This window comes from Gymnoscopelus braueri (assembly GCF_963280865.1).
Source record: "Gymnoscopelus braueri genome assembly, chromosome: 10".
Lineage (NCBI taxonomy): Eukaryota > Metazoa > Chordata > Actinopteri > Myctophiformes > Myctophidae > Gymnoscopelus > Gymnoscopelus braueri.
This window is the reverse complement of record NC_137611.1, coordinates 10,814,587-10,825,465: the sequence shown is the minus strand read 5'-3', so window position 1 is coordinate 10,825,465 and position 10,879 is coordinate 10,814,587. Positions and strand designations below refer to the sequence as shown.

The following is a 10,879-nucleotide window of genomic DNA, read 5'->3' as shown; positions in this document are numbered from 1 at the left end:
TTTCCTAAGCCAATAATTTGATGACCGGCAGCCGTTCCAGTAGAAGACACAAAGAGTCTCCTTTGTGTCTCCTACCAGAACCGCTGCCTACCGGTCCCCTGGGCATCAAATTATTGGCTTAGGAATGCTAACTGCTACCGATGAGCAGGGTTTTTTTATTTATTAATTGAATACTTTATTAGTCAGTAATGTAAACAGCACGGTGGTTCAGTCAGACATTAAGGCTAAAAAGGATAACACAAAAAAGTCCTGGGGACTTGTTTCCATTGTGGTCCTATGTATTCAATTCATCAACAAAGCATAAACAAATTACATGCTAATACATGTCATCAACAAATACAAAAACTATATGTACAAAGGAGAAAAGGGAAAAGGGGAAAAACATCAGCGGTGAATGACGTTTGGTCATGATTCACCAGGACCCTGGATGGCTTGATTCTAGGCTTAAATTAATTGATATAAATATTTTTGGAAATGTCAATGGGAAAAATGCATTGAGTATTTTGCAGTGGAACCCGGAAGGGGCGGGAACTGCGATGCTCTATACCCTCAAACATGTCAATCTACTTCTCCAAAGTGATCGAGTGACACCCACAGCCACAACACGAGAGGGAGCAACATGATCTGGACTGGTAGCCTACCCCCCACATTTAGAACAAACATGGGAAAGTTCTCATTCTACTGCTTTGCCACCATAATGTAGAATGCCCTGACACCGTCCATTAAAGCAGTGGTTCTCAACCTTTTCAGCCCGTGAAAAATAATCATATTTGAACTGGGGACGCCCCATTTTGTTTGACTCTGTTCCACAGATAAATATTGAGAAAATAGCCGATCTACAAATCTTGTAGATTTTTAAACATGTTTTGCCTCTTTCTTACATTATTCATCTGGGGACCCACAGGTTAAGAACCACTGCATTAAAGGACACTGGTTTCTTTCAAAACTGGCCTGGAAAAAAAAACATCTATCAGGAGACCACAAGGGGAGGTAAATGCAATTTTCCCATCTCTTTTGTACATATAGTGTTGATGACATGTATTATTGTGTAAGCTATGTTGAATGTTGATTAATTGAATACGGACCACTATGGAAACAAGTGCCCAGGATTGTTTGTCTTACTGTATCACCGTGCTGTTTACATGTCTTACATGTCTGACTAATAAAGTAATCAATCAATCAATCAATCAATCAATCAATCAATAACTTTCTAGGTAGATTAAGGCTTTAGTTTCCATTAGCTTGGAATCCCCATGGGGTGATGTCATTGTTAGGCAAGTTTCTGAAATCTCCACAGCTGCACCTCTAAAGTGAGTAGACAGAAATGTAGCCTGGGATCAATACCATTTTCTGGTTTCTGATCCGGTCAGGAGCGGAGCCGGAGATAACTTTACGCCATCAGGCGCGTCATCAGGCGGCCGGAACCAACGGCCAGAACCAAGGGTGCTGGTATCACCCAAAATTATTCCCCGCGATCAAGGGCGTCATCATTTTAAGGCCTACCCAATAAAACCCTTGATGCAGCGTAGGAACAGTTTGTTTGGTATATCCATATTTTATTCCAACTTGTAGCGACTGGCGAGACTAAACTAGTAGTTATACTCGATTCAGCATTTAAATGGGGATTGGGGAAACTAACACGGGGAACCAAAACAAAGCGGAGCCGAAAAACCGGAACAAGCAACCGGAACCTACAAATTTATTTTTTCATTTTTTGATGAGTAGTCGTGGTCTAGACCGGATTACACGGATTAAAACGAATACCAGGCTTTCCTCCGAGGTGGAAAGTCTGGTGACGCGAGGTTAACTGAAATGGTACTGTACTATCTTATAATGAGTGAATCATTATGAATCAGTGGTGGGATTATATGAAGATAAGGTGTAAAATGGGTGAAATGTCATAAACGGCACAATACAACCCAACAAACACACACGTTTGTGTTGGTCGGAGATAACCTGTACTCGTTAAATTGACCATACACCACGTTTTCAACCACTTGAACCCCAGATGCTTGTAGATCAGCTATTTTTGGTGTAGACAGAAAAAAAATAGTACAAGTACAGAGAAGACTTCAGGTCCAGTTTACTAAGTCTGGGTTTAAGTGGTTAAAATGCTTTGCCTCAAATAATTCCCCAATCGGTCATTTTGTGAACTCAACCACTTAAACCCTGTTGACTAAAGGCCCCCCTTCTTTTTTCCTCCTACACCAAATCTAAAAAAAGTGATAAAAATAGCCAATCTACAAGCTCATAACACACAACAATCTCGCAATCGCAATCTCCATGTATTCAAGGCTTCGTGGGGTGAGTAATAGATAGAAAATAAGATTTAGTTTTTGGTGAAGTCTGTGCAGAAGTGATGGACATGCAGCTCGCAGATCTGCCAAAAAATGTTCTCCCCAGAATAGGTACGCTAGGGTTCAAGTGGTTAAATGTACATACTGTATACAGTTATACAAATGACTTTCCTCGTATAGATCGCATATTGCAAATCGTTGCTGTCGGGGTGGAAACCTTGTATGTCCAAAACTGTTCCTTTCTTACTGTAATTTTAAAATAAAACAGTGAAAATAGTGAAAATTGTGAAAATTGTGAAAATAGTGAAAATAGTGAAAATCTACAAGATCACAAGTGAGCTTGTAGATCGGCTATTTTCACTACTCTTGTGCGACACTCTTGAATGATGAAGTAGGGCGTTAATTTACGTACAACATTAAAAAAAGTTTAAATATGGAGATTCTTCCCCGACAGCAACGAGAAATGTAAACCTCTGTCTTACCTTGTCTTCGATCTGTGTCATAATTCCAGTTTTTTATTTGAACGGGAGTACAGTCGCTTATCCTATCCTATCCGATGGGGTTTAAAAGCCACTCTGTCAGTGGCTCTGGGTGTTTTAGACTGGCTGTCAGATCACAGGACATGTGGCAACTTTTTAGACCCAGCTATCAGTCAGGGGGGCAAAGGTGAAACTCCACATGGCAAAAGCTGCCTGCACTCATCACTGTCCAATGGCATCTCACCTTCGGCAAGTAAGGGAACCTATCAGGACAGGCCGAACTAAAAGAGCTATTGATTGGTTAGACGCCTTAAAGTTGCTCACAGGTAGGCTATAGCCTCTAATTGTTGAGCTAACTTGAGCAGCATGTAGATTTCATTTATCATCAATTATTGTCCAAAAACGAAGAAAGAATTTCGGATGCTGTAATTATGCACTAAATAGGACATTATCACGTTTAATCAGACTATTGATTGGTCTAGGTGAGATACTGACCTACCCACTTTAATCAGACTATTGATTGGTCAAAGTAGGTGAGATACTGACCTACCCACTTTAATCAGACTATTGATTGGTCAAAGTAGGTGAGATCCTGACCTATACCCACGTTTAATCAGACTATTGATTGGTCTAAGTAGGTGAGATACTGACCTACCGACGGGACTCAGTAAGTATAGTTTTGGACCGAGACGGAGGCACGCCGTCTCAAGCGAACTTGAGCCACAAGAGGCACCACCGAGCGAGCCAAAGTGAGCGAGTTGCCGTGCCGAACGTTGCAAAGTTAGCTTGAGCCGACTCAGCGCCGTCAGAGTTATGTACCGATAGGCACAGAATCGTGAATCATGTTTTGGGGTGAGAGTTTGTCCCAACTTTCATCAATTAGTCAGGGGATATTAAAAAAATCTTGGAATAAATTCCTTACCAAAAAAAATCTTCACCAATGTGTTTGTAAAGGTGTCTAGTAACACATCTCACAAAGAGTGAAATGCAGTTTCCCTAGGAGAATTTTTGACAGCTCCTTAAAGTTAGGGTACCCACCATAACCTTGGTTAAAAAAAAATCTAAATTTAATTCTGTTTTAAGTAGCATGTGAGGTGTCAAACTAGGGTGTTTTTATGATTCTGAATCCATTGCAAGCATTTGTTTTGCACCAAAACCACTCCTTGGGCTAAAAACGGCCCAATCTCAATGGGCTTTTTACACAAAAAGTATACCTGGAAAAGGATGGCTATGGACGTTTTTAGCCCAAGGAGTGGTTTTGGTGCAAAACAAATGCTTGCAATGGATTCAGAATCATAAAAACACCCTAGTTTGACCCCTCACATGCTACTTAAAACAGAATTAAATTTTGATTTCTTTTTTAGATTTTTTTTAAACCAAGGTTATGGTGGGTACCCCAACTTTAAGGAGCTGTCAAAAATTCTCCTAGGGGGACTGCATTTCAGTCTTTGTGAGATGTGTTACTAGACACCTTTACAAACACATTGGCGAAGATTTTTTTTGGTAAGGAATTTATTCCAAGATTGGAAAATATTCTGCTAATATCCCCTGACTAAATCCACAGAATAACGACAAAACACCTACTGAGTCCTGTCGGTAGGTCAGTATCTCACCTACTTAGACCAATCAATAGTCTGATTAAACAAGATAATATCCCATTTAGTGCATTGACAGCATCCGAAGCCGGTGCCAAAAATGTATTCACCACAATTCACTCTCATCAAAGACTTGGACATTTTCCAGCAGTTATGGTTTAGGGTGCGGTCACACCGACCTTTAATTCTGCCTATGCGGCAGATTCTGCCAATGCTTTTCAATGGGAACGGAGCGGTTTGTTGCCATTTGCAGATTTCTGCAGAAGATCGCTCCGTTCCCATTGAAAAGCATTGGCAGATTTAAAGTTCGGTGTGACTGTACCCTTAGGCCTAAATTACATTTTCACTTCTTATAATACCTCTCTGTAATTTAAAATTACATTCCAACCACCTTGACATTACAATCCTCTCTCAGAGACTATTACAAAGTACAAACAAACGTGAATTAAAACTCCCACACTTTCGTCCAACAGAGCTTGTATAGCCTACGGGTCTTTTCATTCCACTACTAGAGTCATAATAAGACGTAAAAATCCCATTTATATGTACATAATCAGTGACACATTTGGTTTCATCCTGTCCAACAGTCATTTAAGTTAAGAGTTGATTAACGTCAGTGCGGTCGGTCTTATCACCACAGCTTGGCCTTTATCTCTCCCTACCTGAGCTTGTCTGCCAAGCAACAATGTCTCTGAATATACACACCATAAAAAAGCAACATTATGTAATATGTTCTTAAAAAAATTGTACACGGCTATACGCCTATTGCAAAGTGATGCATGTGCAGTATCGTAGACCTGGTTAAATATTATCGTTGCGACCAGTGATGGAAGAAGTACTCACATGTTTTACTTAAGAAAAAGTATCAACACCCTACTGTAGAAATGGTCTGTTACGAGTACAAGTCCGGTATTCAAAATTTACTTGAGTAAAAGCGTACTGGCATCAGAATAAAGTACCAAAAGTAAAAGTACTCATTATGCAGAAGGTCCCAAGTTTTCAAATGTATAACATGTATAAAAATCCTTTGAAAATAGCAGATCTACAAGCTCACAACTCGTCGCAAAGTGTTAGTGTGTCATTATAGATGAAGTTTCTAAACATTTATTTAAAAATAAATCTCGCTATTTCAAAACAGCAAACATAGCCGATCTGCGGGCTCACAATGCGTTGCGACTTGCAAGGCGACACGTTTTGAACTTGTAGATCGGCGGCTATTTTAATAATTTGTTCTCGTGGCGCTCTTACGATGAAGTATAAAGGTAGAGGGCTGAAAGCAGAATGAATCTTTGGAATTGGTAGAGGTTGTGGTTGGTTGTGCAGTAACCTTACCATGAGGTAACTGCACATATGATGTCTTTCTTTTACCATTACTCCATTGATTAGAAACGGATCTTCCAAAAGTAGTCTCGTCATTGACTAAATACACATTGGACACTGAAGAAACTCTCAAAGTCAAATTCGGACAAATGTAACATCACCAAAGCCCAGTACACCATACAAAGAAAAACACGTCATCTTCCTGTCGTTTTACTGTTTGAAGATTGTAATGGAAATACCAGTTGGCCTATACATCTGTTTTAATTATTAAATCATTATTAATTCATCATTCATTTTGTGTTATGATTCATCATTCGCTTAGTGCTCATATTATTTCAGCGCTACTATTCTTTTATGGCTGTATTTTGGCCTGAATGTCGTACACATTGTTAAGAAGATGATGTGTGAATGGAGTGTCCTTAGTGGAGCAGGTAAACATGATAAGAGTGACACGTAGGACGTCGATTGTGCTGTGTCTTTAGGACACGCACACGTATGACAGGAGATATGATGCTTCTTGTATCATAAACCTCAGTGTGTCCTGCTTAAAGCATGGCATCAGCAGTGGTGCAAAGTAACTAAGTACCTTTCCTCAAGTACTGTACTTAAGTACAATTTTGAGGTATTTTTACTTTACCAGAGTATTTCCAATTTTCTGTACTTTTACTTCACTACATCTCAAAGGCAAATATTATATTTTACTCTGCTACAATTATTTTAAAACTTTAGTTACTTGTTACTTTGTTACCTTGTACTTTGTTACTTTATTTTGCTTATTATTACAAAACATACAATAACCCTATGTACATTACATCTACAAGCTCACAATATGTTGCATTGTGAGCTTGTAGATCTGCTATTTTCAAAGGATTTTTATACATGTTATATATTTGAAAACTTGCGAAATGGGACATTTTGCATAAGGAGTACTTCATTCACTTCATGAGTGCTACATTCTTCGGTGCATGACGACTATGCATAAATCATGTTTAACTCTAATTCTAACCCCTAAACCTAACCTCTAAATATCTAATTTGAATCGTAAAAATCTTTTTAAACCATAAAACAACCAATTTGTCTTGTGAGGACCAGGAAAATGGTCCTCACAATGTCTGTTTCTTAAATTCTACTATACTTATGAAGGCTGCACAAGTATAGTAATACAAATACGCACGCACGCACGCACGCACGCACGCACGCACGCACGCACGCACGCACGCACGCACGCACGCACGCACGCACGCACGCACGCACGCACGCAAAAAAAAGGGGGGAAATAAAAGATGATATACTCTGTGATATATTGCTTTTCACAAAAAAAAGATTAGATCAAGGCATTGAATATAGCTTCGAAATGAAAATAACAAGCATTGTAAAAAAATAAAAAAATAAAAACCTGTTGCCACACAGTGTTGTTGACCTCTTCACCCCTCACATGCACACCTCACGTTTCACTAACGGCCTTGATTCAGTGGTGTAACTGTAACTAAGTACATTTACTCAAGTACTGTACTTACTTTAAACATTTGAAAACTTGTGAAATGGGACATTCTGCATAATGCGTAATTTCTACTTTTGGTACTTTAAGTAGGTTTTGATACCAAAATACTTTTGTACTTTTACTCAAGTAAAGTTTGAATTCTGGACTTTTATTTCTACATTGCAGTATTGATACTTTTAGTTTCAATATCAGTAAAAGATGTTAGTACTTTTTTACACACCATCTGCCTTGATCACAGCGAAGCATCATTCCACTTACTGCCCAAGGAAATGAGACAGAGATTGGAACGTGCGTGGCTCTAGTAGCCTAATAAAAGTAATTTCCTGCAAAAGAATTTTCCCCCAATAAAAGTCACCTTAGCCGCTGTTTCTCTTCTCGTCTTCACTGATTAGGTGGAGGAAGTGAGTGCTGCTGTTTCTCTTCTCTGATTGAAATGTAATCAAGCCACTGGAGGTCTTTTTCAGGCCACTGACCCCCTATATCTGAGAGAGAGATGAATCAGGGACCCCCCCACCCCCACCCCACTACATGCTGTATAAAATTGAGTTGCAGATTAAACTTTTTCATAGGTTTCATAGATGGCTTCATAGACGACAGGTCTATGTCTCGACATAGACATAGACGACAGATCATAGGCGACAGATCTACAAGCTCATAGCGCGGCACTCTGTGCCGCGCTATGAGCTTGTGTATCTACTATTTCTGAAAAATCCTGAAAATGTGTGCAAATCCGATGGAAGTGGAGCTAATTCATGCTGAAGGGGGCCTCTTTTGACCTCTTTGACCTCTCGGACCATTGAGGCGATGAGATTTTGGAGACAGCTGCGGAAGTCAATGGCTTTGTGAGTGAGTTATGTGAAGATACGCAGTAGACCGGTATTGGATGTGTTAATTGAATTTGTGGCTACATGCGATAATTAGTACACCAAGCACAGCTGTGCCGCGCTTGTGAGATGATATAAATAGGGCTGATCCTTTGTTCAAGTCAGATCTGTTCCATTCCAATTTATTATTTTTTTAATGGGGAAAGTATATACAGTTGGAGGGGGTACAGTATTGTATATAATAGAGCTATGTCACATTGCGTCGTTATTTGTTAAATATACAGGATATAAAGCTTTTTGAGACAAATAGCAGCAATATTTTGCAGTCACTTTGGGACAATTAGCAGCATTTATTTATACCAAAAAAAAGCCTCAGATTTAAAATGTGTTTAAAGGTAGCAGCTCTGTTTATGTGTGCAGTAGGTCTAGAGGTCTACTCGGTACAGGTTAGTAGTCCTTACGGTGCTTGTATTCCATTGGCTAACCTTCTTTTTATCGCAACAGTTCTTGCTGCTGTGTTCGCAAATTGTTGGATTTCTCCCAGTAGGTATGGGAGTTTTTTCCAATCCAATCCACTTTATTTAAACAGCACATTTTACAACTCAAGGTTTCCAAAGTGCTGCACAGAAAATCAAAAGGCAAATGCACTGGGTAAGCTAAAACGTAGAAAAACAACAGCAAATACACACAGCAAAATAAGAAACAAAATAAACAACAAAAGGAGACACTGCACTGACGACTGAAAAGGATCGGTCACCTCTGGTCTTTAAACTTGACTTATAGACCTCGAGTTTCAACTGGCCCGCAGATCACAATGACCTAGGGGGAGTATAAACCTCTAGAAGTTCAGAGAGATACTGAGGTGCCAGGTCATTCAGTGATTTAAAAACAAACAATAAAATCTGAAAATCAATTCCGAAGCGAACAGGGAGCCGGTGAAGTGAAGCCAGAATCGGTGTAATGTGGTGACACTTGCGGGTTCCAGTTAGGAGACGTGCCGCAATATTTTGGACCAAAACAAAGTGCATTACGGTAGTCCAAACGTGCGGAGATAAAAACATGAATGACACGCTCAAAATCCTTAAAAGAAAGCACAGACTTGATTTGAGCAAGCAGCCTTTATCAGATCTGTTTATCAATTGTTTTTGCCCTCAGAGCTTTATGTGTTATCCTTTAAGCATTATTGTATGACTATACCTGTGTACTTTTTGCAAACAAGTATTCACTCAATCAATCAACTCCACTACATTTATTTGACAACTTTGGTTACAAGTTACTTTGTAGCTTGAGATTATTATTATCAAGCCCTGTTTTATACTTCAATCTATTTGAAAATAGCTGACGCGTTGTGAGCTTGTAGATCAGCTATTTAAAAAAAATTGTTAATGCCCTATTTTGCCATACTACAGTCTCACACAAAAGTAGCAAAAATGTACCGATATACAGGCTCGTAGATTGGCACTTTTCTGTGCTATTTTTGACATTTATTTAAGTGAAACGTAACAGTTTTGGACCTACGAGGTCTCCACCACCCGACAGAGATGATAATATTTATTTATTGTCACATTAAAATCCACTTACGTATTGACAGAGAAACACAGCATTTATCAGTCTTTTATTAGGCCTACATTCTTGGACAGCTGTGCTGTTGTGTTCATCTTTATTGTTGTGCTATCTAGAGATTAGAGCGTTCCAAAGTTCATCACACACGACAGTATTACCCAACAACCACCACCAGGCCCCTGGATGCCCATGCATGAAGACTGCATGATGGATTATATGGTTCCCCTTTTGTTTTGCTTTGACATCAGTCCCTTCCTAAACCCATAATGCCAATAGAGCAGTGGTTCTCAAACGTTTTAGCTCGAGACCCAAAAGAGAAATTGGGTCCCCCCAGGACCCAAACAAGTGAAAATATCAGATCTACAACCATTATACAACGGCTATTTTTGGATTAACGGATATTTTATTTAAAAAAAATAAAAATAAATAAATGAAATGATAATTAAAAACAGGAAATGTTTGTGAGAAACAGTGGGTTTCTCGCGACGACCCACTGTTTGGGTTATCATAACTAGTTGGGACTGAGGGGCGACTTCAGCCTTGAGGTAGAAATGACCGGTTGTGGAAGTACTCAGATTATTTTACTCAAGTAAACACCACAATGTAGAAATACTCAAGTTACAAGTTGAAAGGCCTTTATTCAAAATCTTACTTGAGCATAGTTATAAAAGTATTGGCATAAAAAATACAATACTCATTTTGCTGAATGTCCTGGTACAGTACAGTACAGTAATGACTGATATGTGATATGAAAGATAACAAAACGATACGGTTGTGTACATTCCTCAGAAATGTTATCTTGTCTCATACAGTGCAGGGACGTGTTGTGAAGTATGTGAGACAGACAGCAGGGGTGTAATGGTGATTTTTTTTACTGGCAGGACGGTATTTTAATGACGTCACATGCACGCGCGCGCACACCACACGCATTTTATTTTACCTTAAATTACAAAACATGTTTGTATAGGAAATGTGTTTTAGCTTAGCTTTAGTCTTTTTAAACTAATACAAATTCAAGCAATGCCATTAATTATAGAGCTGAAACTAAAAGTTTGCTTTGAACTAGTATCTTTCTCTTCTTCGACGGTGGCTGAGGCATTGCTGCGTGCAGATAGGATACTGGCAGCAGCCCTACTGAAGCCAAGATGCTGTGTTGCTGCTTACCGTGTAGCCTATAGATGTGAGGAGTGAGGAATCTGAGGATATATTTCCACACTCACTTGTAAACCTGTTTTGCAAAGTAGCCATTTGGGTACTACGGGGGGGGGGGGCAAGTTCTAGCGTGCTCGTGCGTGCACTG

The 10,879-nt window shown here is 39.3% G+C and overlaps 1 protein-coding gene across 1 annotated transcript in view; it reads left to right on the top strand.

Annotated features, from left to right (window-relative positions):
- sirt6 (sirtuin 6) overlaps nucleotides 1–10,879 on the top strand; it is a 372,587-nt gene that overhangs the window by 105,678 nt on the left and 256,030 nt on the right. The gene's annotated exons all lie outside the window — the stretch shown is intronic.